The sequence below is a fragment of the Aquarana catesbeiana genome, linkage group LG08 (assembly GCF_042186555.1).
Source record: "Aquarana catesbeiana isolate 2022-GZ linkage group LG08, ASM4218655v1, whole genome shotgun sequence".
Classification (NCBI taxonomy): domain Eukaryota; kingdom Metazoa; phylum Chordata; class Amphibia; order Anura; family Ranidae; genus Aquarana; species Aquarana catesbeiana.
The window spans coordinates 292165039-292191981 of record NC_133331.1 but is presented as its reverse complement, the minus strand read 5'-3'; the positions used below and the strand labels follow the sequence as shown (position 1 = coordinate 292191981).

Genomic DNA, 26943 nt, shown 5'->3' with positions numbered 1-26943 from the left:
GCAGGTAGGAGCCTGGAATACTGGACTGGAACCAGGAACAAGCAGCGGGTAGTAGACTGGAACGCTGGACTGGAACAGACAGCAGGTAGGAGCCTGGAACGCTGGACTGGAACAGACAGCAGGTAGGAGCCTGGAACGCTGGACTGGAACAGACAGCAGGTAGGAGCCTGGAACGCGGGACTGGAACAGACAGCAGGTAGTAGACTGGAACGCTGGACTGGAACAGACAGCAGGTAGGAGCCTGGAACGCTGGACTGGAACAGACAGCAGGTAGTAGACTGGAACGCTGGACTGGAACAGACAGCAGGTAGGAGCCTGGAACGCTGGACTGGAACAGACAGCAGGTAGTAGACTGGAACGCTGGACTGGAACAGACAGCAGGTAGGAGCCTGGAACGCTGGACTGGAACAGACAGCAGGTAGGAGCCTGGAACGCTGGACTGGAACAGACAGCAGGTAGGAGCCTGGAACGCGGGACTGGAACAGACAGCAGGTAGTAGACTGGAACGCTGGACTGGAACAGACAGCAGGTAGGAGCCTGGAACGCTGGACTGGAACAGACAGCAGGTAGTAGACTGGAACGCTGGACTGGAACAGACAGCAGGTAGTAGACTGGAACGCTGGACTGGAACAGACAGCAGGTAGGAGCCTGGAACGCTGGACTGGAACAGACAGCAGGTAGGAGCCTGGAACGCTGGACTGGAACAGACAGCAGGTAGGAGCCTGGAACGCTGGACTGGAACCAGGAACAAGCAGCAGGTAGTAGACTGGATGCTGGTATGCACAGCAGGAAGGTCAACAAGCCGGTGGTCAGTAACGTTCGGACAGCAGAGGTACCAGCCAAACTGAAGCCAAAGAGCAGACTGAAGACAGAGACTGGAATGCAGGAAGGACCAGGAACCCAGCAGGTAGGAGCCTGGAACGCTGGACTGGAACAGACAGCAGGTAGGAGCCCTGGAATACTGGACTGGAACCAGGAACAAGCAGCGGGTAGTAGACTGGAACGCTGGACTGGAACAGACAGCAAGTAGTAGACTGGAACGCTGGACTGGAACAGACAGCAGGTAGGAGCCTGGAACGCTGGACTGGACAGACAGCAGGTAGGAGCCTGGAACGCTGGACTGGAACAGACAGCAGGTAGGAGCCTGGAACGCTGGACTGGAACAGACAGCAGGTAGGAGCCTGGAACGCTGGACTGGAACAGACAGCAGGTAGTAGACTGGAACGCTGGACTGGAACAGACAGCAGGTAGTAGACTGGAACGCTGGACTGGAACAGACAGCAGGTAGGAGCCTGGAACGCTGGACTGGAACAGACAGCAGGTAGGAGCCTGGAACGCTGGACTGGAACAGACAGCAGGTAGGAGCCTGGAACGCTGGACTGGAACAGACAGCAGGTAGGAGCCTGGAACGCTGGAATGGAACAGACAGCAGGTAGTAGACTGGAACGCTGGACTGGAACAGACAGCAGGTAGGAGCCTGGAACGCTGGACTGGAACAGACAGCAGGTAGGAGCCTGGAACGCTGGACTGGAACAGACAGCAGGTAGGAGGCTGGAACGCTGGACTGGAACCAGGAACAAGCAGCAGGTAGTAGACTGGATGCTGGTATGCACAGCAGGAAGGTCAACAAGCCGGTGGTCGGTATCGGTCGGACAGCAGAGGTACCAGGGATAATACAGAGGGATGGTGCAGGCAGATAGCAGGATGGTCAAACAGGAAGCCGGGTCAGATAGCAGGATACTCAGATCAGATCAGGTTACACACACAGAACACTGTAGAGCAGACAGCGGGGAAAGTGTGTGATAGCCCGGTTTAAATAGCCCGCCTGGCACCAGCGGGAGTGCGCGCGCGTGCCCGCACCCGTGAACGCGCATGCGCAGTGGGACCCGTGGCTGTGTTCCCGTGCGCTTGGATCGCCGGTTACTGGCAGGATCTTCATGACAGCGGGAGAGAGAGAGGGGGAGAAAGAGAGAGGGGTAAGAGAGGGAGGGGAGAACAGGTGTGGGGGAGAGAGAGATAAGGGGGTGAGAGAGAGAGAGAGGGGGAGTGAGAGAGAGGGGTGAGAGAGGAAGGGGGAGAAGAGGTGGAGTGGGAGAGAGGGGGGAGTGAGAGAGGGAGGGCGAGGAGAGGTGTGGGAGAGAAAGGGGGAAGAGGTGTGGGGGAGAGAAAGAGAGAGGGGTGAGAGAGGGAGGGGGAAGAGGTCGGAGGAGAGGGAGGGGGAAGAGGTGGGAGGGGGAAGGGGTGAGAGAGAGAGAGAGGGGGAAGTGAGAGAAAGGAGGGTGAGGTGAAAGAGAGAGGGAGGGGGAAAGAGGTGGGAGGAGAAAGAGAGAGGGGGAAGAGGTGTGGGGAAGAGAGACGGTGGGATTGGGGGAGAGAGCGAAAGGGGGGTAAGAGAGGGAGGGGGTGAGAGAGGGGGGCTCCCCTATCCTCCCCATCCTAAACTAGGATGTTCTCCCATCCCAGATTAAAAAAAAACGACACCAAACTCTCACCACTGGCTCCTTTTTGCCAGCTGTGTGTAGCGAGGCTGCCAAGGCACGTTTACAGCCCAGGACTCTGACCGGCTCTGCCAAATGAGCTAGTTCTTGGATCGGAGGCTGCAGCCACCCCCTCCTCCTGCTTCCGCTTTGCTCCCCTGTCACGAAAGGTCAGTCCACGGCTGCCCCTGGTTTCAACCCTATGGCGAAGGTCACCCAGGTGCGGTCCACACCCCCTGCACCTCTGTAGCGACACCCCTGCTCGTAGCATCCTTTCTGCCTGGGGGCGGCACCGCCCCCCCTGAAAAATGACGCCTTGTTTGCCTTGCGGTAGATACGCTCCTGAATGTAATGTGTGTCTGTGAATCTGCATGTGTCCGTGTGACAGTCTGCCCTTCAAACATCAGGGACTTTTAAAAGTTTTTACTATTCTCTCCACTTGTCTTGTCCCTGCACCGTGCTGATCTACTCACCGTCTCTCCTTGTTCTCTCCGCTGCCTCTCCGGCTTGAATCCCTCCAACTGTCTTCTGTGGTGGGTTCCTTCCAGGCCAGCCTCCCGAGCTCACCCCCCCACCCCGGTAAGGGGTCCCTCAAGGGCCACCGACAGCCTCCCACAGCACTGCTTCTCCATCTTCCACCAACTCCCTTGCTGGCATGGCTCATGCCTATTTATGGGCTTCCAAGTCCCCTGCCAGGCCCACTCCTGGGTATTGGCTGATGGCCCATAAATATTTATGGCAGCCCCTCCTAGCCTTTACCCACTAGTTCTAGAACATTCTCCAATATCATAGAAACAGGAGGAGGCACTAGAGAGCTGCCAGGATGAGTCATCCAGCCCTGCCCTCTAATAAGCCTGGCCCAAATTTAATGGTTTAACCCAGAACCAGCTAAGTTTTTCCTACTCTCACCACTAGTAGCACACCCTAGAGCAGTGATGGTGAACATTGGCACCCCAGATGTTTTGGAACTACATTTCCCATGATGCTCTTGCACTCTACAGTATAGTTGAGCATCATGGGAAATGTACTTCCAAAACATTTGGGATGCTAAGCTTTGCCATCAGTGCCCTAGAGGGTGCTACATAAGCAAAAGAGCATTATATTATACGTACCATGCCACTTAGCAATTAGCATGCTCAGTTGGTGCCCAGTGGCCCTTTTAAACTGATCTGTCACTGTGAGAAGTTGCTGAATGGTCTTTAGCTTGTTCATGTGTTCCTGAGACCTGATCTGCTATACTTGCCTTCTCCCAGGCCCAGCTATCTCACTCACCTATCAAACCAAGGCCCAGTGAGCTCAATCATCTGCTGATAATCTTGCTTACAAGGACACAATACATAATAAAGATGGAGGGGGGGGGTTCTCTATGTTAGATGTGATGTGAAAGTGAGTAGGAAAGATGATCTTGTGGGTGGAGATGTGGTTGGTGTTCCAGAAACACGTCTTGACTTCTCACAAGACTGGGCTGTTTATATTCATGATTTTCTTGTTTAGAGGGACACGGGACATAGAAAAGATGGAGGGTGGGTTCTCTATGTTAGATGTGATGTGAAAGTGAGTAGGAAAGATGATCTTTTTGTTTGGAGATGGTGATGGTGCAGAGGAGGAATTATGGGTGGAATGATAGATGAGAATGAGAACGTAGTTGGTGTTCCAAAAACACGGCTTGACTTCTCACAAGACTGGGCTGTTTGTATTCATGCTGATCCTCTTGTTTAGAGGAACACGGGACATAGAAAAGATGGAGGGGAGTTTCTCTATATTAGATGTGATGTGAAAGTGAGGAAGAAAGATGATCTTGTGGTTGGAGGTGGTGATGGTGCAGAGGAGGAATTACGGGTGGAATGACACTTGGGTCTATGAACTGATAGACTTTTCATTGGAGTCTACTACAGACATCCTGAGATTTATGAGAAGGGGGGAGAGTCGACTGTTCCAAGTACAAGCCGGTAAAACCAAACTACTAAAACACAAGATTAATACTAAAAGTAAAACCTACAGGCTGGGCTTTACTTGTAGTGTTTGATAAAGGAAAAGAAAAGAACATTTCATCATACAAATCTGAAGGCAAACTTTTATTAATATACTTACAAAGTATGATATATCATGAATTTAAAAATATAAATAATTAACCGTCTGTTTCATTCTAAAAAAAAATGTGTTAATATATTTGAACTTTTACCAGGCAAACATGACATTTTACATCTGGAAATGTCATATTTTCCACTTTCAGGCTAACAGGGGGCTCTCTCCAAGCAAATGAAGCTGCCTGTAAAGGATGATAACTACTGCACTGAAATGGCCAGTCCTGTCCTGTAGTCTGATCTCCCCTTCTCTTCATCTACAAGCAGTATCTAGCTCCTCTCTCACCATGACGTCTTTCATTGAAGCCTCTGCTGAAGATCAGACTACACTGCTAGAGAGACCCAACCAGCAGTGACACCCCCTCCTTCTCTCTCCTAGAGGGTCCCAATCAGCAGTGACACCCCCTCCTTCTCTCTCCTAGAGGGACACAACCAGCAGTGACACCCCCTCCTTCTCTCTCCTAGAGGGACCCAACCAGCAGTGACACCCCCTCCTTCTCTCTCCTAGAGGGACCCAACCAGCAGTGACACCCCCTCCTTCTCCCTCCTAGAGGGACCCAACCAGCAGTGACACCCCCTCCTTCTCCCTCCTAGAGGGACCCAACCAGCAGTGACACCCCCTCCTTCTCTCTCCTAGAGGGACCCAACCAGCAGTGACACCCCTCCTTCTCTCTCCTAGAGCGACCCAACCAGCAGTGACAGCCCCTCCTTCTCTCTCCTAGAGGGACCCAACCAGCAGTGACACCCCCTTATTCTCTCCTAGAGGGACCCAACCAGCAGTGACCCCCCCTCCTTCTCTCTCCTAGAGGGACCCAACCAGCAGTGACACCCCCTCCTTCTCTCTCCTAGAGGGACCCAACCAGCAGTTACACCCCCTCCTTCTCTCTCCTAGAGGGACCCAACCAGCAGTGACACCCCCTCCTTCTCTCTCCTAGAGGGACCCAACCAGCAGTGACACCCCCTCCTCCTCTCTCCTAGAGGGACCCAACCAGCAGTGACACCCCCTCCTTCTCTCTCCTACTGGGACCCAACCAGCAGTGACACCCCCTTCTTCTCTCTCCTAGAGGGACCCAACCAGCAGTGACACCCCCTCCTTCTCTCTCCTACTGGGACCCAACCAGCAGTGACACCCCCTCCTTCTCTCTCCTAGAGGGACACAACCAGCAGTGACACCCCCTCCTTCTCTCTCCTAGAGGGATCCAACCAGCAGTGACACCTCCTCCTTCTCTCTCCTAGAGGGACCCAACCATCAGTGACACCCCCTCCTTCTCTCTCCTAGAGGGACCCAACCAGCAGTGACACCCCCTCCTTCTCTCTCCTAGAGGGACCCAACCAGCAGTGACACCCCCTTCTTCTCTCTCCTAGAGGGACCTAACCAGCAGTGACACCCCCTTCTTCTCTCTCCTAGAGGGACCTAACCAGCAGTGACACCCCCTCCTTCTCTCTCCTAGAGGGACCCAACCAGCAGTGACACCCCCTCCTTCTCTCTCCTAGAGGGACCCAACCAGCAGTGACACCCCCTTCTTCTCTCTCCTAGAGGGACCTAACCAGCAGTGACACCCCCTCCTTCTCTCTCCTAGAGGGACCCAACCAGCAGTGACACCCCCTTCTTCTCTCTCCTAGAGGGACCCAACCAGCAGTGACACCCCCTCCTTCTCTCTCCTAGAGGGACTCAACCAGCAGTGACACCCCCTCCTTCTCTCTCCTAGAGGGACCCAACCAGCAGTGACACCCCCTCCTTCTCTCTCCTAGAGGGACCCAACCAGCAGTGACACCCCCTCCTTCTCTCTCCTAGAGGGACACAACCAGCAGTGACACCCCCTCCTTCTCTCTCCTAGAGGGACCCAACCAGCAGTGACACCCCCTCCTCTCTCCTAGAGGGACCTAACCAGCAGTGACACCCCCTCCTTCTCTCTCCTAGAGGGACCCAACCAGCAGTGACACCCCCTCCTTCTCTCTCCTAGGGGGACCCAACCAGCAGTGACACCCCCTCCTTCTCTCTCCTACTGGGACCCAACCAGCAGTGACACCTCCTCCTTCTCTCTCCTAGAGGGACTCAACCAGCAGTGACACCCCCTCCTTCTCTCTCCTAGCAGAGGAGGTCAGACAGAACTTTGAAGTCTTTAGTGATCTCTGATTTCCTTATAAAGTGTTTCTTCCATGATAAAGATCAGAGGAGCGCTCAGCCACGTGTTTTCTGAGGTGTAGATTAAGGTGTGCTTCTTCCCAGTGTGAGATCTCTGATGTACGGCAACATATGATTCATATAGAAGACATTTCCCGCACTCAGGACACTAATACACCTCAAGGTTTGTGTGGGTTCTCTGATAAAAAAAAGACCTTTGTGAAAAACATTTCACGCACTCAAGGCAGGGTTGCAGTTTCTCCTAAGTGAGACTGGCGATGTTTGACAAGTTCTGAGTTCCGTGGAAAAAATTTCCCACACTCAGGGCAGGAAAAGAGCCTATCTCGCATGTGGCATATCTCATGATCAGAAAGATTGGACTTACATGAAAAGCATTTCCCGCACTCAGGACAAGAATACGGTTTCTCACCCGTGTGCAACCTCTGATGTATGTTAAGATTGGACTTCTGTGAGAAACATTTCCCGCACTCAGGGCAGGAATACGGCTTCTCCCCCGTGTGAGATCTCTGATGTGCAACGAGTTCTGATTTTTCTGTACAACATTTCCCGCACTCTGGGCAGACATAGAGTTTGTCTCCTGTATGCAATCTCTGATGTCTGGTAAGATGAGTCCTCCGTGAAAATGATTTTCCACACTCAGGGCAACAATACAGCCTCTCACCTGTGTGCAATCTCTGGTGGCTGGTGAGACTGCTCTTATCTGAAAAACATTTATCGCACTCAGGGCAGGAATATGGCTTCTCCCCCGTGTGAGATCTTTCATGCCTAACAAGTTCTGATTTCTGTATATAACATTTTCCGCACTCGGGGCAGGAATACGGCTTCTTGCCGGTGTGCAATCTCTGATGTCTGGAAAGACTGGTCTTATCTGAAAAACATTTCCAACACTCAGGGCAGGAATACGGCCTCTCCCCCGTGTGAGATCTGTAATGTGTGTCTAGTTCTGATTTACGAACAAAACATTTCCCGCACTCAGGGCAAGAATACGGCTTCTCACCCGTGTGAGATCTCTGATGTCGGGAGAGATGGACCTTCTGTGAAAAACATTTCCCACACTCAGGACAGGAATGCGGCTTTTCCCCCGTGTGAGATCTGTAATGTATGTCCAGTTTGCATTTAAGAAGGAAGCATTTCCCACACTTAGGGCAGGAATAGGGCTTCTCGCTCATGTGTAACTTCTGATGTCGGGAAAGATAGGACTTCTGTGTAAAACATTTTCCACACTCAGGGCAGGAATACAGCTTCTCATCCATGTGCAATTTCTCATGTCTGGAAAGCTTGGCCTTATCTGAAAAACATTTCCCGCACTTAGGGCAGGAATGAAGCTCCTCACCCGTGTGAGATCTCTGATGTACAGAAAGAATTAATTCGGAGCTAAAACGTTCCCCACATTCAGGACAAGAAAATGACTTCTCCTCCTGATTTCCGGCACCTTCCCTCACAGTACGAGGTTGTTCAGAGTCAGAGGGATTCCATGGTCTATCCACACTGTGAAGTCCACCATCCATAGTGGAGATCATTGTCTTTTCTCCTCCACAATCTCCTGTGATGTCCTCATCTTCCATTTTACAACCTGGAGATAAAGTGAGACGATCCTTTGAGGGTTTCTCCATGGCGTGTCCTGGAAAAATATAAAAACACTATCAATAGATATGAGAGGGTTAGTTCACTTCCATCAAGATTCCATCTGGATCAGGTAGATATGAGTGAGCAGATGTTCTCTGTGGAGGTCCCAACCAGCCGGGACTCTTCTCCTCTTCAGTCAAAGAGCCTTTGGTCCTCCTCCCAGATCACTTCTACATTTACACAGCCTTGTCAGAAGAGCAGGAACCAATGGGGACTGGGAGGTCCATGCTCTTTATACAACCACAAGCCTAGGCACTGGGTCATGTGATCTCTGATAAGAGGGTCAAAGTTGAGACTTGAAGACCCTTTACCATAGAACAAGTGACCACAGGCCTAGGCTTCTGGTGATATGGTACTCAGTGTGCAGTAACAGAGCAGAGATAAGAGAAGAATATATTATGGGTCACCTGTGCTGATCTCTGTAGGAGTGTCCTCCTCTATGAATGTCCTCGTTATTCCAGCCTCCTCCGTATATTGCTGAACATCCCTCACATACGTCTCTTCTACTTCACCCTCAACTTTCATGTTCATCAGATCTTCACCCTAAACCAACAGAATGGCAGAAAATAACATCTGTAACATAGAAGTATTTATGATGTGAGATCACATAGAAAATATCATCTTGTAGAGTCCACACATCGTCTCCACATGTCAGAGTGTTCAATCACTTTATATTCCCGACCCTCAACTCCACCTACCTGATGATGGTGAGGGATGGTGTGACCTTCCTGTGTGGAATCCCAGGAATACAGAGGACAGGGACATCTCTCTGGTGGGTTCCTGGTATTAGGTGATTCCATCATATCCTTGTTTCCTTCTGAAAACTCCTCCATCACCCCATACTCCTCATCCTCCTCTTTAAATTCTTCTTTAACAACAATATTACTTTCCCAGAGGATTTCACTCTAAATATAAAAGAAGATCTTCATTGTAAAAAAATACGCTTGTGTATAAATCATAACTACAAGAGATTGTTCCTCATCTACCTGATGATGGTGAGGGATGGTGTCATCTTCCTGTGTGGAATCCCGGGAATACAGAGGATGGGGACATCTCTCTGGTGGGTTCCCATTACTGGATCCATCTGTAGGAAACACACACACTGACTAAATACATTGTTTCTATGTGTTTATCAGATGATGGGGGATCTAGGTGGAGCCTCCGTACTGCTCTCTCCTTTACAATAAAGTCTCCTCTTACCCGGTGATGTGAGGGGCGGCTGATTCTCCATCATGACGTCCTTGTAGAGATCCTTGTGTCCTTCTAAATACTCCCACTCCTCCATGGAGAAATAGACAGTGACATCCTGACACCTTATAGGAACCTGACACACACAATGATACAGTCACCATCCAGACACATCCCTTGTCTGTTACTGGATAATGTCCCAGAATTCCCGGCACCGCTCACCTCTCCTGTCAGCAGCTCCATCATCTTCTTGGTGACTTCTAGAATCTTCTCCATGTTGTGTCTTGTATGTATCAGGGATGGAGGTGGTGGGATGGTAATCAATTTCTGAATTTTCAAGGATCTTGCGTAATTTTCAGTAGATTCCTTCATTACTTCTGTACAGTTCTGTGTTATAGAAAGATAAATATCACTCTCCCATAATTCCTCACCTCTATGGTCAGCTCTAGATTTAGTCACCAGGGATTGGCCACAATGTTCCCGATTAAGCAAAGGACAGACATCTCCATCCAATGATATAATAACAATGTGGTCAGATTTATAGCTCCTTCTAGAATTAATTGCATAGTCAAATAGTTAGAAAGGTTGAATAAAGACATCAGCTCAACCTGTGGGTGTGTATTTAAGGCTCTACCACTTCCTATATCCCTGTATATTGTGTTCACCAAGATGCCCATCTAAATGTTTCGTCCTGCTGACTCCTCCAATTGTGGAAGGGAGTTCCACATCCTTAACGCTCTACAGTAAAAAAAAAACCTTACTTGGTTTAAGGTTAAACCGCTTCTCAACTTCTATGAGTGACCATACGTCTTTTTGAGTGATCTGAGACTGAATAATTTTCTCCCTATGCTGGAATCACCATTTAGATAGATATTTGTATATTGTGATCATATCTCCTCTTAAACGTCACTCCTCCAGGGAGAAAACGATTAACGTTCGAACGCTCCAATTTGGCCACCCAGGTTTAACTATAGTTGTTTTATATTTATTGCCCATAGGAAAATGCTGGCTATTAATTACAATTATTAATAAGTTATTATTAATGCAATTACTTAAAAAGTTCCTAAAGCACTTTTCCTCTGTGTTTTTTGTTTGTAGAATATCTTCCCATTTAATGTCAAGAAGTATGGAGTGCAGATTGGTAAAGTTGGCTCTCATGAAATTCAATCTTCTTGTCCTACCGTGTGTGCTTTTCTAATGATTTACGGTGAACGTAATTACTCTGTGATCGCTGTTTCCTAAGTTATCCCTTACTTCCGCATCCAGAATCAGCCCTGTGTTATTTGTAATAATTAGGAGCGTATTTTAGTAAAGTATGGAGTGCAGTTTGGTAAAGTTGGCTCTCTTGAGATTTAATGTTCTTGCCCAACCCTTGTGTCTGCTTTTCCCATGATTTCCGGTGAACGTAATTACTCCGTGATCGCTGTTTCCTAAGTTATCCCTTGCTTCCACATCTGCAAGTCAGCTCTATGTTAGTAGGAGCGCGGTTTAGTAAAAGTATGGAGTAGAAAAGTTGGCCTCCTTGAAATGTAATGTTCTTGTCCTAACCTTGTGGCACCTTTTCCTTTGATTTACAGTAAATGTAATGACTCTGTGATCGCTGTTTCCTAAGTTATCCCCTACATCCACAATCAGCTCTGTGTTGTTTGTAATTAGTAGGAACGCAGTTTAGTAAAGTATGGAGCGCAGTTTAGTGAAGTTGGCTCTCTTGAAATTGAATGTTCTTGTCCTACATTCATGTCACCTTTTCCTTTTATTTACGGTGAACGTAATTACTCTGTGATCGCTGTTTCCTAAGTTATTTCTTACTTCCACATTTGCAGTCAGCTCTGTGTTGGTTGTAATTAGTAGGTCAAGCAGAGCCTTGTTTCTAGTTGGGGCCTCCACCTTATCCTCTAAGACATTCAAAAAATGACAAGCCTTATGCCGCGTACACACGAGCGGACTTTGCGGCCTGGAGTCCGTCGGATAATTCGATCATGTGTGGGCTCCAGCGGACTTTTTTTTTTCCAAAAGTTTGACGGACCTAGGAATAAAACATGTTTCAAATCTGTCCGACGGACTCGGGTCCGGTCGAAAAGTCCGCTCGTCTGCATGCTAGTCCGACGGACAAAAACCGACGCTAGGGCAGCTATTGGCTACTGGCTATGAACTTCCTTCTTTTAGTCCGGTCGTACGTCATCACGTACGAATCCGTCGGACTTTGGTGTGATCGTGTGTAGGCAAGTCCGTTCATTCGGAAAGTCCGCCAGACCTAGTCCGTCGAAAAGTCCGCCCGTGTGTACGCGGCATTAGATGACCGAAGAGTTCCATCTGCCCAATCAATATCAGATGTTATAATAACACTGACCTGCCTAGCCGCCATTTCTAACTGTGAGAGGAGATCGGACTCCTCTTCATTCTTCAGGTTCAGGGACCTGTAGCAAACACCCACTATCAATTTCCCTTTTGTTTCTTCCCTCTGAATCTCCAACCACAAGGAATCCACCTCCTCCCTTGACCCATTAGTGATGTCATTCCTTTATGTTCACCAGCAAATCACTCTTGTCAAACCTGCATACCCCTCTCCTCTCTTCTATCTCTTCCACACCACTCCCCGCTCTTCTAGAGTCACTAATGTTTTACTAGTAAGACTCACTGACTGACCAGTAAATGTTACCCATGGATATAGAGGTCAGTGGGTGTGGCATGCCCACCAATCATGGACTAAAGCCAATATTGCTCTCTTCTATAACCAATGCTGCCATCTTGTGCTACAACCAAATATCATAGAGTACGTACACTTTTTTATTCTTATTATGATATTGGTTAGCAGAACATCAGAAGACTTAAAGTGACTCTGAATACATCCCAGTGTACAGCGGAGTCAGATGTTCATTACTCACCTCTCCAGTCAGCAGGCTGAGGATCTCCAGGGTGAGGTTCAATATCATCTCATTCCAGGGAAATTCCTTCCTTACACTCTTTATCTCCATCATGACGTCCTTGTAGAGATCCTTGTGTCCTTCTAAATACTCCCACTCCTCCATAGAGAAATAGACAGTGACATCCTGACACCTTATAGGAACCTGACACACACAATGATACAGTCACCATCCAGACACATCCCTTGTCTGTTACTGGATAATGTCCCAGAATTCCCAGAATCCTCCTCACCTCTCCTGTCAGCAGCTCCATCATCTTCTTGGTGACTTCTAGAATCTTCTCCATGTTGTGTCTCTCAGGTTTTAGGGAGTCACATGGAGGCACTGTGATGGTCATATGATCACCTGACTTCACAAGAGGAAATCTCTGTATTGAGGAACCAATAGGAATATCATGTTAGAATCCCAGAATCCTCCTCACCTCTCCGGTCAGGTCTGTGTTTTATTAATAGAGATAAGAGTGATGTCATGTGACCTCCCAGAATCCTCCTCACCTCTCCGGTCAGGTCTGTGTTTTATTAATAGAGATAAGAGTGATGTCATGTGACCTCCCAGAATCCTCCTCACCTCTCCGGTCAGGTCTGTGTTTTATTAATAAAGATAAGAGTGATGTCATGTGACCTCCCAGAATCCCCCTCACCTGTTCGGTCAGGTCTGTGTTTTATTCATAGAGATAAGAGTGATGTCATGTGACCTCCCAGAATCCTCCTCACCTCTCCGGTCAGGTCTGTGTATTATTAATAGAGATAAGAGTGATGTCATGTGACCTCCCAGAATCCTCCTCACCTCTCCGGTCAGCAGGTAGATGATCTCCAGGGTGAGGTTTATTATCTTCTCAGTCATGTGACTCCGGTCCTCCTCCATCCTCATTGATGTGGTCATGTGATCTACGCGGGTTTCTCTGTAGACGGATAGCAAGGAATAATCTGGACTGTACTGGTTTTACAATATTGGGATGGGGATATAAGAGATTAATAGTCAAGGAATAAAAAATAGGAACTTTTTTTAATGGTTTTCTTTGACCCTTGGAGAGTACTGGAGGAGCTATTTTCAACTGTAGGGGAATCCCTACTAATGCACCCATACGTTCAGTTTAAAGGTGTCTTATTGGTTGCTAGGATGCTTAAGCTACAAACATTTCAGTAACAAAGGATGCTAGTTGGCAGAAGCCATCTGTGTGCTTGCAACGATCGATGGTAGGCAGCTTGAGCCACCTGCATTCCAGCAACTAAGGATTCCAGACTGCAGGAGCCACCTGAATCCTAATAATTGTTAGAAACCATGAATCAAACCAAGACAGAAGTACAGTTAAATCACACTTATTTAATAATAAAAGTAAATAGAACAAATGTATTTAAAACATAGCCAAAGTTCAGTAACCGGAACAAATAGTCAGAGAAGCCAGAAAGTCGGGGCGCCAGGGATCAGCATAGTGGAACAGCAAGCAGGATCTGGAGTCAGAAGGAATGTCAGCCAAGCAAGTCTTTAACAGGAACGGAGGAGAATGTCTCTAGAGATGTAATCAAGGCGAAGGCAGAGATCATCTTGGCTGGGCGGCTTAAGTAGACAGGATATCATCAACAGGTGAGTCACTGTGGAGAGATAGGAGCTGGCAATTAGCCGACAGCTGAGCGGCCAGCTCAGAGAAGGAAGGGCTGAGCCCAGCCCTGACAGTACCCCCTCCTCAATGAATCCTCCCCCTCGGAAGACCACCGAGCTTGAGGGGAAAACCTCTATGGAAATCAAGGAGGAGGACAGGGGCATGTACGTCCGAGGATGAGACCCAAGAGCGTTCCTTCAGACTGTACCCTTTCCAATGCATCAGGTACTGTATGCGCCCACGGAACCTACGGGAGTCAACAATGGACTGTACTTCATACTTCTCATGGTTCTCAACCTGTACAGGGTGAGGACGTGGCACCAAGGTGGTAAAGCGGTTGCAGACCAAAGATTTTAATAAGGAGACATGAAATACATTAGAGATATGCATATTAGAAGAAGGTCTAATGCGTAAGCCACTGGGTTAATCCTGCGAAGAATACAGAAAGGCCCAATAAACCGAGGTGTGAACTTCAGAGAGGGAACAGGAAGTCAGAGGTTGCGAGATGACAGCCAGACCCTGTCCCCAAGCTGGTAGGAAGGCGCAGGCAGGCGTTTGCAGTCAGCATGGTGTCTGTACCTATCATTAGCATGTCGCAAAGCCACCTGGACTTTGCCCAAGTGGAACGAAGACCACAGAGATGCTCCTCTAACGCAGGAATACTCTGTGGAACAAAAGAGTCAGGCAACATGGAAGGTGGGAAACCATAGTTCGCCATAAACGGGGACAATCGGGAAGCAGAATTCAAGGCACTATTGTGAGAAAACTCTGCCCACGGTTAGGGCTGGGGAAAAAAAATCGATCTGAATCTTGAATCAAGTTGAGAGGTCAAATCGATTCAAAATTTAAGCAAATCGATTTTTAAAGATTTTTTTTTTTTCACCGCGTCGGTCCTGAAGAGCTGCGGGCAGGAGTTTTTAGGTGAGGCCGCGGCTTCGACCTAGTCCGCGAGGCCAGACGCTGCGGACTAGGCCGAAGCCGTGGCCTCGCCTAAAAACTCCTGCCTACAGCTCTTCAGGACCAGCGCGGTGTCCAAAAAAAAAAACTTGATTTGAATCGTGACAGCTGGGTCCAGGGCCTCTCTCCATTGGGTATGGGTTGTAGGAGGCCCACTGGAAGGTGTTGTAGAGTCTTACTCTGAGCACACACACGGAACAGGCAGCTACGAAGGCGGTTCCATCAGCACGTAGAGAAGGCCACCAGAATTGTTGGAAAATGACCCAAAAGAGTTGATTCTTCCCAGGGTGGCCAGCAGCCTTGGGAGAATGGAAAGTCTGGAGCACGGCAGTACGGAGACTCTCTGGGACAAAGCAGTGGTCACGATGTTGCTCAGGAGGAGCATGGACCTGGGCAGAAAGAATTTTGTCACCCAAAGGACTGGTGCGAACCATAGCCAGAATACGATCAGGAGGAATCACAGGAACCGGAACCGACTCCATCTTGGAAGTGGAGGAAAATTGTCGTGACAAAGCTTCAGCCCTTACATTCTTAGTACTGGGTAACAATGAGACAATGTAATTGAAACTAGACAAGAAAAGAGCCCATCTGGCCCTTCTGGGAGAAAGGTGTTTAGCCTCAGACAAGAATGTGAGATTCTTATGGTCAGTAAGAAGGAGAACCGGCACAGTGGTACCTTCGAGGAGATGACTCCATTCATTCAGGGCTAAAATGATCGTTAACAGCTCTCTGTCACCAATCTCGTAATTGCACTCCGCAGGTGACAATTTCTTGGAAAAGTAGCCACAAGGATGCATAGCACTCTGAGGTAGGACGTTGAGACAGAAGGGCGCCAACTCCAGTCTCAGAAGCATCAACCTCAAGGATAAAAGGCAACGTAGGATCAGGATGTGCCAAGACAGGAGCAGAAACAAAGGCAGCCTTGAGACTCTCAAAGGCCTTAATGAAGTCCGCAGACCAACTCTATGGGCTACAGTCCTTTCTGGTCATATCAGTCAGGGGCTTGACCAGAGACGAGAAGTTACGAATAAACTTCCGATAATAGTTGGCAAAGCCAAGAAAATGCTGCAGAGGACGTAAACTCATGGGTCAGGGCCACTGTAGAACTGCTGAAAGATTCTCTGGGTCCATCGAAAAACCAAAAGTGGAAATGACATAACCCAGGAATTTAACCTGTTCACGATAGAATTCGCACTTCTCCAATTTACAATAGAGGTTGTTCTCTCTTAGTTTCTGAAGCACACGACAGACATCTGTGTGGTGGCTCTCCAGGGACTTGGAAAATATGAGGATATCGTCGAGATAAACCACCACACATAACTGCAACAAATCTCGGAGAACATCGTTAATAAATTCCTGGAGAACTGCCGGGGCATTACAAAGGCAAAAGGCATTACGAGGTACTCATAATGGCCTGTTCTGGTATTAAATGCCGTTTTTCCACTCGTCGCCCTCCTTAATCCTCACAAGATTGTATGCCCCTCTCAAATCAAGCTTTGTGAAAACCGTTGCTCCCTTGTGGTGGTCAAATAACTCCGTAATCAACGGAATCGGATAGGCATTCTTAATCGTGAAACAATTGAGACCTCTATAGTCAATACAAGGTCACAGTTCACCACTCTTCTTCTTCACAAAGAAGAAACCAGCACCAGCAGGATTAGCAAACTACGCGTGAAGCCCAAGTGCATGGGTTCACCTTCACTGACCGACTCGGTACCAGGAGGCATGGGAGGTGAGGGAGGCAAGGGTGGGACTGCAAAGCTTTGAGACAAAAGTACAGGAGGCTTCCGCAAGCGCTCCTTAAAAGAGAATCTTTCTCTGAGTCTGGAGTCAATGAGGATGGCAAACGTGATCAACTTCTCCAGCTCAGTGGGTATATCTCGGGCTGCTATCTCATCCTTCATGGTATCTGAGAGACCATGAGAAAAAGCAGCCACGAGAGCCTCATTGTTCCAAGCAACCTCTGCTGCCAGAGTACAGAATTCAATGGCATAATCGGCAACAGTTCTCATACTCTGTTTGATGGACATGAGGCACTTGGCAGCAGAAGCGGAGCATGCGGGAACGTCAAATACCCTTTTAAAAGAAGCCACATACTCCGGGTAACTCAAGACAACAGGTTTTTGCGTCTCCCATAGAGGGTTTTCTCAGGCCAAGGCTCTCTCAGAAAGCAAATATATCACAAAACCTACTTTGCTTCTGTCCCTGGGAAACGCCTGGGGCAGCATCTCAAAGTATATCTCAACCTGGTTGAGAAACCCTCTGCATTGAACTTGATCGCCCCCAAATCACTGGGGAAGCGGGGCGGAACCAGACATACCTCATATAGCCACAGTGGGAGATTCCAGGTGAGCCATGTGACTCAGGAGCATTTGTAGCACCATGGCAAACTGATCCATGCGGTGATCCTGCTCATTCCATCTTGAAAAAATATTACCAACAAGTGGATTGACTGCATCTTCTGAATTCATGGCCTTCGCCTACTGTCAGAAACCATGAATCAGACCGAGACAGAAGTACAGGTAAATCACACTTGTTTAATAATAAAAGTAAATAGAACAAACGTAGTCAAAACATAGCCAAAGTTCGGTAACCGGAAAGGATAGTCAGAAAAGCCAGGGATCAGTGTAGTGGAACAGCAAGCAGGATCTGAAGCCAGAAGTAAAGTCAGCCAAGCAAGTCTTTAACAGGACCACAGGAGATGTCGCTGTGATGTTGACCAAGGTGAAGGCAGAGATCATCTGGGCTGGACGGCTTAAGTAGGCAGGACTGACGAGCAGGCTAGCATCAACAGGTGAGTCACTGTGGAGAGATAGGAGCTGGCAATTAGCCGACAGCTGAGCGGCCAGCTCAGAGAAGGAAGGGCTGGGCCCAGCCCTGACAATGAAGGACGTTTGACAACTTACTCTGTGTCCTAACACCAAAGGATTCTAGTCTTCAGGAGCCATCTGTGTCCTAGCAATGAAGGATGCTATGTGGTCGCCTAGTGTCCTTCATTGTTAGGATGAAAGTTACTAAGTCTACCTAGCATACTTCATAGCCAGGTGCACATCAAGTTGAGCAGGGATGGCCATACAGGGACTCCTGAAATTCAGTAGTCCCTGTTGAACTGCCTAGATTTTTATCAGTGTATGGCCAGCTAAAGCCTATCCTAAAAGAGCCATTAAACACTCCTTGGTCTGGTATTTTGTGAACGGCTAATTTTATGTAATTAAAAATTAAATTTCCATTATATGGTATCTGGCAAGCCAGAACATTAATAGCCTTGTATAGTGAGGGCCGGGATTATCCACCTCTGCCATTATTGGCTGATCTCAGACACCTTTCTATAGTGAATGGTGGGGTTATTCACCTCCTTTCCCATTATTGGCTGATCTCAGACCCCTTTCTATAGTGAATGGTGGGGTTATCCACCTCCTTTCCCATTATTGGTTGATCTCAGACCCCCCTTGTTATACTCATCTGTTCCAAGCTCCAACAATAGGTCTTTCCCTCTGTGATCCCATACCTGTCTAGTGAGTCCTGAGCACCAGCACTGCTAAGGACTATCGTCAACAACCTCCACCTTCTCTCAGACAACAGAAGCTGCCTGTTCAGGTGAGTTGGAGGACCACGACGTGGATGCCACCTTCAGCTAAACCCATCTCCACCACCAGGAGCTCCGCTGAAGATAAGACAGTACCTTTGACCCTGCACCTCTGCCTTTGTAAGGGCTCTCACTTCTGCCGTGGAATGGGCAAGCTGGGTCTTCTCCATCAGTGTCTTCAGGTATCCAACGCATCTCAGACTCCTCAAAGCCACCTGTGTCTCCTCCGTGACCACTACCTAGTCTTAGCTGCTGTTATCAACTCCGGGTTGCTAAGTCCACTCCCTAGTCTGAGCGGAATCCATGATCTTTACTACCCCCCACCTCCTAAAATGAGGTGTGGGGTTATCCCCTTCCTTTCCCATTACTGGCTGATCTCAGACCCCCCAGTTACTGGCTGCTGATCAGGGTCAATGCCTGGCTGTGAAGGGCATTATGGGGGAAACTCAAAATTAATCAACAAGAAACCAGAATTAGAACCCTGGAAACCGAGGTCAAGTTTCAGTACAAAACGAATCTCATCTCTCGTTACAGGAGACTGCTAAGGTGAGAAGGTGACACATCTCCAAAATCAAGAGAATGTTTCGGCCCCATAAATGTGGAAATGTTCTGACCCTAAAGGGGTTAATCTAGGTTTCCACACTATATATGTTTGTATCATCATCTGCTGGAGATAAAAGACATCACAGTGACTATGGAGGAAGAGGACGGACATGACGGGGGGTTACTGGGTGTAAATAGAAAATAAGATCTTATTACCTCCTCTGCTGCCAGTTTCAGCAATGTCTCCTCTCTACTTCCTCCAAACTCACCTTTCACCTGGAACTTCCTGTCTGTACCTGACATCACTTCCTGTCTTCCATAGAGACTTCCTGTCTGGGTAGAAATGAGACCACCACCTTGTGGAGCTCATAGGAACTGCAACCCTGAGAAATGTGTGAATGTACTACGTATATCCTTATAGATAAAAACATCAACTCACCTGTGAAACTTGTGAGGTTTTGAGGATTCTCTCACAGGAATCCCAGTTTATCTAGGCAAATCTCCAGGGAATCTCCCAAGTAGGGTTGCCACCCTACTTGAGAGATTCACCTGGACAGTTTGGGGTTTGAATCGTGTGTCAAGGTTTCAGACCACCTGAAACCCGGACACAATATTCATAATGGACTGTGGCTCCCCAAGTAACTGAGTACCACTACCACCGAGTGCATAGGGCTGCCCACAAGACCCATTCCCATACATGGACACAAGAGGAGAGAGGGTTTGATCTGCTCCTCATCCTCCCGCCCCTACCTCCTCTCTCTGCCCACCCACACTCCAATCCCTAGTGTTCTGTGCCTCAGGAAATGGATGCGTGGGCTGGAAATCTGAAGCTCAGCAACCGGCAGGTATATTGTGGATGAAAGGTGTCAATGCCTTCCAATGTCTGTGACTGAAGTCTCCTTCCCTTCTCTCTCCTGCCTCCGAGTGAGTGAATACACTAAGGTAAGAAGGATTCAGATGTAAGGGATGCCCTGTGGACTCTGATGTAAGGGGGTCTTTGGAAACCCTAATTTAAGCAAAAATGCTGGGAACTCTGATGTAAGTGGGAGGTTTGATGAGTAGAAACCCCCATATATCAGAGTTCTCCTTTACAACAGAGTCCACAGCGTTCACCCCTCAAAAAAAAAAAAAAAAAATTGCCATGAGCAGCTGAAGTGTTTGGATTTGGCTTGAAGAAAAGGTGGCAACCCTATTCCCATGTAAAGTAGCCACCTGGCCAGTAAAAGTAGATAGATGTATCATGTAAAGGAAAGGAACTGAGGATTAGGCTACCCTTGGTTTAAATATGGAATCAAATTTAATGCAGTCTCCACTACAATCTACTGGTTGCCGTACACTGGCCCTTCTAATGAGACCTTGCATGTAGGGATTTCTCCTGGCACATTGGAGGGAATGTTGATTGCAGAGACACTGCTGCGTTTTGTATGGGTGGAGGTTTCGCTTTTTACCATACTGCAGGTAATTGTAGATAGGGGTAGTTGTAATTTCTTGGACATGATTCAAACCCATTTGGAGGAACCACTGACTGCAAAGTGACTGTTTTATTTGGGTGGGGGGTTCGCTTTTCACCATACTACATGTAATTGTAGATGGGGTAGTTGTAAGTTCTTGGACATGATTCAAACCCATTTGGAGGAACCACTGACTGCGAAGCACCTGTTTTGTTTGGGTGGGGGTTTCACTTTCCACCATACTACAGGTAAGTAATTGTAGATGGTGTAGTTCGAAGTTCTTGGACATTAATAAAACTAGGGTTGTCCCGATACCACTTTTTTAAGACCGTGTACAAGTACTTTTTTTCAAGTACTCGCCGATACCGATTACCAATACTTTTTTTAATGTCATGTGACAGTGACACATGTGTCAGTAGTTTTTTAATTTTTTTTTTTGTTTTTACAATTTTATTTTTTACAATTTATTTATTTCTATTATTTTTTACAATTTTTTTTTTTTTTTTTTTTAAACAATGCTTTTTTTTTTTCATCAGAGCATTTGCACGAGTACAAATACTGGTGCAAATGCTCAGTAGTGGCACCGATACTAGTATCAGTATCGGTGCAACCCTAATGCCCCGTACACACAGTTGTATTTGTTAAATGTTCGATGGGAGCTTGTTGTCGGAAATTCTGACCATGTGTAGGCTCCATCGGACATTTTCCATCGGAATTTCCGTTACACAAAATTTGAGATCTGGATCTCAAATTTTCCGAGAACAAAATCCGTTGTCGTAAATTCTGATCGTGTGTACACAATCCCGACGCACAAAGTTACACGCATGCTCGAATCAAGAAGAAGAGCCGCACTGGCTATTGAGCTTCATTTTTCTCGGCTCATTGTACGTGTTGTACGTCACCGCGTTCTTGACGTTCGGAATCTCCGACAACATTTGTGTGACCGTGTGTATGCAAGACAAGTTTGAGCCAACATCCATTGGAAAAAATCCATGGATTTTGTTGTCGGAATGTCCGTGTGTATGCGGCATAATTCAAACCCATTTGGAGGAACCACTGACTGCAAAGTGACTGTTTTGTTTGGGTCAGGGTTTGGCTTTTCACCATACTACAGGTAAGTAATTGTACTGTAGATATGGATAGATGTAAGCTCTTGGCCATGATTCAGATCCATAAATCTCTGTAAAGTTGAACAATGTTGTGACTATTTTGAAAGTCCTGAGGTGGAACCGATAAGAGAGGGGGTGGACGTGTTGGAGTAGCGAATACGCTCTTGCATCTGTAATTTGAGAGATGGAGCCTGGCAAAGCAGTGTACAATCCTGTACAATGACAGATGTACATAGGCTAGCTCAGCCTTTCTCAACCTTTTCAACACAGAGGAACCCCTGAAATAACTTTCCAATCTCAGGGAACCTCTGCTAAAAATTACTATATCTACAACTCAAGATACATTAGTGTGATGGTTAGTTTGAAGAATGTTTCTTACACTTTTGGTCATTGGGAAGAATTACCCCATTACAGATAGCTAAAAAGATCAATGATGTCAGTGGGAACTTATCTAAGAGGCAGAAATTTTTCGTTGCTCAAGGGACCCCTAGGATTCCATGGAGTCCTGGTTGAGAAACCCTACTCTGGAGGAACCTTAGGGTTCCATAGAGCCTGGTTGAAAAACCCTACACTGGAGGAATCTTAAAGTTCCATGGAGCCTGGTTGAGAAAGAATGTTCCTTAAGTATATGGTCATTGTGAAGAATTACCCCCCTACAGATAGCTAAAATGGCCATTGGAGTCAGTGGGAACATATCTGAGAGGCAGAAATCGCTCATTGCTCAAGGAACCTCTAGCAACTTCTGGAGGAACTCTAAAGTTTCATGGAACCCTAGCTGAGGAAGAATGCTCATTACACTTGTGGTCATTGGGAAGAATTACCCTCTTACAGATAGCTTAAAAGATCAATGGTGTCAGTGCAAACTTATCTGAGAGCAGAAATTGCTCATTGCTCAAAGAACCCCTAGAAACCTCTGGAGCAATCCTAGGATTCCATGGAGCCCTGGTTGAGAAATCCTACTCTGAGTCTGGTTAAGAAAGAATGTTCCTTACGCTTATGGTCATTAGGAAGAAGTACCCCCTTACAGATAGCTAAAAAAACCATTAGTGTCAGTGGGAACATATATGAGAGACAGAAATTGGTCATTGCTCAAGGTACCCCTAGCAACTTCTGGAAGAACCCTAGCATTCCATGGAACCCTGATTGACAAACCCTGGGCTAGCCCTTACTGTAAACAGTACTAGTTCGCTTCTACCCAAGGCTTCCAACTTGCATTGTCCGATCTTTGATGGGTTGTCTTGCACTGTAGATTATTTTGAAGACAATAGCTGCTCATGGTACGGCACGTAGAAATGCATGAGAACATCAAAACGGAACGATGACAGGGCCAATTTACAGTTATCTAGTGTTTAGAGAGCAAATTTACCTTCAATAAAAAATCCCAGATATATAAAATGAGTTGGAGGGGAGGGGTTGATGGGAAAGTGAGACATCAGCAGAGGGGTGAAATGAGAGTAGATGGGGGGAGAGTAAGGCAGTACATGACAACCCTCAATTACATATAAACTTATTACAGCAAAACTTATGTTACCAAACAATGTAACTCGATACACAAAATCCAGCAACCTGCTGAGCAAAATGGGAGATGTTGATGGTTTCAGTGATGTTGTTGGTGTTCCAGAAACACAGTTTGACTCCTCACAAGACTGGGCTGTTTGTGTTCATGTTGATCCTCTTGTTTAGAGGAACACGATACATCTAGTGATGATTTCTGGTCACAACTTGTTTACTGTGTGACTTTGGTAAGTTCCTCTGTCCTTCTGTCCCTCTGTTTTTAAGTGCTAGTTGGTTGGTCGACTTCTGTGTTATATGAAGAGTTAGGCTACCCGTGGATGGTGCCAAGTAAGCTGGTGACCATACGGTCTAGGGATGTATGTCAATATATAAAGCAGCATTTGAAACACAACAAAAGGTGGAGGTATGTTTCACTATGTTAGATGGGATGTGAAAGTGGGGAAGAAAAATGATCTTGCGGTTGGAATTTGTGATGGTGCAGAGTGGAACGGTATATGGGAATGAGAATGTAGTTGGTGTTGTGGAAACTCGGCTTGACTCCTCCGAAGACTGGGCTGTTTGTATTCATGCCGATCCTCTTGTTTAGAGGGACACGGGACATAGAAAAAAAGATGGAGGGGGGTTTCTCTATGTTAGATGTGATGTGAAAGTGAGGAAGAAAGACGATCTTGTGGTTGGAGGTGGTGATGGTGCGGAGGAGGAATTACGGGTGGAATTATAAATGGGTCTTTGAACTGATGGACTCATTGGAGTCTACTACAGACATCCTGAGATTTATGAGAAGGGGGAGAGTCAGCTGTTCCAACAAGTACAAGCCGGTAAGACCAAACTACTAAGACACAAGATTAAGACAAAAACGAAATCCTACAGGATGGGCCTTACTTGTCGTGTTAGAAAAAGGAATAAAGGAAAAGAAAAGAACATTTCATCATACAAATTCTAAAGCCGACTTTTATCAATCAACACAGTATATCGTGAGTTTAAGAATGGAAATATTACATCTTTATTTCATGCTAAAAATGTGATTAAAAAAAATGCAAATGTTTTATCAGGCAACTATGAAATGCTATATCTAAAAATGACATATTTTCCAATTTCAGCCACCAGGTGGCGCTCTCCAAGCAAACAAATCCGCCAGTGCAGACTGATAACTACTGCTCTGAAATCGTCAGTCTTGTCACGTGGTCTGATCTCCACTTCTCTTCATCTACAGGCAATATCTAGTTCCTCTCTCACCATGACGTCTTCCTTTGCTATCTTCTGCTGAAGATCAGGGGAGATCAGACTACACAGCTAGAGGGACTCAACCAGCAGTGACACTCCCTCCCCTTCTCTCTCCTAGAGGGACCACAACCAGCAGTGACATCCCCTCCTTCTCTCTCCTAGAGGGACCCAACCAGCAGTGACAGCCCCTCCTCTCTCCTAGAGGGACCCAACCAGCAGTGACACCCCCTCCTTCTCTCTCCTAGAGGGACCCAACCGGCAGTGACACCCCCTCTTTCTCTCTCCTAGAGGGACCCAACCGGCAGTGACACCCCCTCTTTCTCTCTCCTAGAGGGACCCAACCAGCAGTGACACCCCCTTCTTCTCTCTCCTAGAGGGACCCAACCAGCAGTGACACCCCCTTCTTCTCTCTCCTAGAGGGACCCAACCAGCAGTGACACCCCCTTCTCTCTCTCCTAGAGGGACCCAACCAGCAGTGACACCTCCTTCTCTCTCTCCTAGAGGGACCCAACCAGCAGTGACACCTCCTTCTCTCTCTCCTAGAGGGACCCAACCAGCAGTGACACCCCCTTCTCTCTCTCCTAGAGGGACCCAACCAGCAGTGACACCCCCTTCTTCTCTCTCCTAGAGGGACCCAACCAGCAGTGACACCCCCTTCTCTCTCTCCTAGAGGGACCCAACCAGCAGTGACACCCCCTTCTTCTCTCTCCTAGAGGGACCCAACCAGCAGTGACACCCCCTCCTTCTCTCTCCAAGAGGGACCCAACCAGCAGTGACACCCCCTCCTTCTCAGTCCTAGAGGGACCCAATCAGTAGTGACACCCCCTCCTTCTCACTCCTAGAGGGACTCAACCAGCAGTGACACCCCCTCCTTCTCTCTCCTAGTGGGACCCAACCAGCAGTGACACCCCTCCTTCTCTCTCCTAGAGGGACCCAACCAGCAGTGACACCCCTCCTTCTCTTCCCTAGAGGGACCCAACCAGCAGTGACACCCCCTCCTTCTTTCTCCTAGAGGGACTCAACCGGCAGTGACACCCCCCCCTTCTCTCTCCTAGAGGGACCCAACCAGCAGTGACACCCCCTTCTTCTCTCTCCTAGAGGGACCCAACCAGCAGTGACACCCCCTCCTTCTCTCTCCTAGAGGGACCCAACCAGCAGTGACACCCCCTCCTTCTCTCTCCTAGAGGGACCCAACCAGCAGTGACACCCCCTTCTTCTCTCTCCTAGAGGGACCCAACCAGCAGTGACACCCCCTCCTTCTCTCTCCTAGAGGGACCCAACCAGCAGTGACACCCCCTCCTTCTCTCTCCTAGAGGGACCCAACCAGCAGTGACACCCCCTCCTTCTCTCTTCTAGCAGAGGAAGCCAGATAGAACTTTGAAGTCTTCAGTGATCTCTGATTTCCTTATAAAGAGTTTCTTCCATGATAAAGATCAGAGGAGCGCTCAGCCACATGTTTTCTGAGGTGTATATCAAGGTGTGCTTCTTCCCAGTGTGAGATCTCTGATGTACGGCAACATATGATCCATATAGAAGACATTTCCCGCACTCATGGCACCTCAAGGGTTGTGTGGCCTCTACAATATCTGTTATGATTGAACTTTCTGTGAAAAAAAATTCCTGCACTCTGAGCGGCAATATGGATTCTCCCAGTGTGAGATCTTTGATGTATAACAAAATATGAATCATATAGAAGAAATTTACCACACTCAGGACACTAATACATCTCTAGGGTTGTGTTGGTTCTCTGTAAGTCTGGAATACTGTTAAAAACATTTCCCGCACTCATAACAGGAATACCTATTCTCCTCTGTGTGAGATCTTTCATGTACATCGGGGAAAATAGTGATTTGCTCCCCTGCAGATTGTGTAAATTTGCCCCACTTACAAAGAAATGAAGGGTCTATGATTTTTATCATGGATGTAGTTTATATGATAGAGACAGAAAATCAACCAAAAATCCAGAAAAAAAATCACATGATGCAAATGTTATAAATGGAGTTGCAGTTCAGTGAGTAAAATAAGTATTTGATCCCCTACCAACCAACAATAATTCTGCCCCCCACAGACTGGCTACAGTAGGTGCTCATGTGGTACACAGATTAGTCCTGTCAATGTAAGAAGGTGCTCCTAAGGACAACTCGTTATGTGTATAAAAGACACCTGTCTACGGAATCTGTTTCTTCCAGTCAAGCCTCACCATCATGGGCAAGACCAAAGAACTGTCAAAGGACGTCAGGGACAAGATTGTAGACCTGCACAAGACTGGAATGGGCTACAAGACCATCAACAAGAAGCTTGGTGAGAAGGAGACAACTTTTGGAGTGATTATTTGCAAATGGAAAAAATACAAAATAACCATCAATCGCCCCTCGGTCTGGAGCTCCATGCAAGATTTTGCCTCATTGTGAATGATCTCAAGGCAGTTGGGACCATAGTCACCAAAGAAACAATTGGTAACACAATACGTCGCTATGGAATTAAATGCTGCAGCTCCTGCAAGGTCCTCTCCT

The 26943-nt window shown here is 47.5% G+C and overlaps 2 protein-coding genes and 1 pseudogene across 3 annotated transcripts in view; 2 read left to right on the top strand and 1 right to left on the bottom strand.

The window, feature by feature from the left end:
* The window catches only part of LOC141104959 (uncharacterized), a 664134-nt gene that overhangs the window by 9421 nt on the left and 627770 nt on the right, over nt 1-26943 (top strand). The window lies entirely within an intron of this gene.
* The window catches only part of LOC141104789 (uncharacterized), a 317556-nt gene that overhangs the window by 22145 nt on the left and 268468 nt on the right, over nt 1-26943 (top strand). The window lies entirely within an intron of this gene.
* Nucleotides 6711-26943, bottom strand: part of LOC141104962 (uncharacterized) — a 46898-nt pseudogene continuing 26665 nt past the window's right edge.